This window comes from Rhagoletis pomonella, unplaced genomic scaffold, assembly GCF_013731165.1.
Source record: "Rhagoletis pomonella isolate Grant_MI unplaced genomic scaffold, Rhpom_1.0 Rhpom_scaffold_00007, whole genome shotgun sequence".
In the NCBI taxonomy this organism is placed as follows: Eukaryota; Metazoa; Arthropoda; class Insecta; order Diptera; family Tephritidae; genus Rhagoletis; species Rhagoletis pomonella.
In genome coordinates, this window is record NW_023458561.1 from 55,977,615 (window position 1) to 55,978,519 (window position 905).

The window sequence follows — 905 nt, forward strand, 5'->3', positions numbered from 1 at the left end:
CACCTCTAAAGTGCATGGAATGGTACACTTTTAGCAAATGAGCCGCATACAGAATTTATACAAAGGAATTACTTTGCAGAACCTGCGGTGACTATTTCCCTCAAATATTTTCATAACACGGGTTATTTATTTACCAGCTTATTTAAATCTTTTTATCGGCGAAAAAAAAAATATTGTATAAAAAAAGTATTCATATAAATTTTCCCGCATAATCAAACCCGGTTAATTGGTTTCCCCGCATGATTGGTTAAAAATATTTGCTATCGAGAAGAGATATATGTACATACCTTCGCGAATGTGCGTAAACATGAGCAAAAACACAAAAATAATGTGTGAATGTGCGTGACAATATGTGATATGTGATCGCGAGCGTGCGTAAGGCAGCCAGCACACGGGTCGTATGGCATGTTATTCAGGTGTACGGGGCGTATGAGTAACTTTCTTTCCTGCTCATTTTTCATACAAAAAATCTTGGCGCATTTTCATTCGACCACTCTTTACTTTTAATCCCTCGCTTTCCTTCATTAGTAACTTGATTTTTTTTTTATAGCAGAACAAGCTCTAGCACAAATGCAAAAATTTGGCACAAAACTTGTTAGTTTTTAAATTTTTCTTCTGCTAAAGTTCGATTTTTTTTTATTTTTTTATTAAAAAATAAAAAAAATGGAATGATTAAATAATTTGTCAGAAACTAGCTGTTGAACATTTTTGCTATTAAACATGTGTAATTAACTGGGAGGTAGCCATAACCAGACATTGCTTTTGTTTTTGTAGCCAGCCCTTAGTTTTGTAGCCGTGGCAATGGGCTTACATGCACAACTATTTACACCATTGTATGCCCTGAAGTTGAACAATTCTTATGGCTGTTTGATTCGATTAATAATCGATTAATGAAACACAGAACT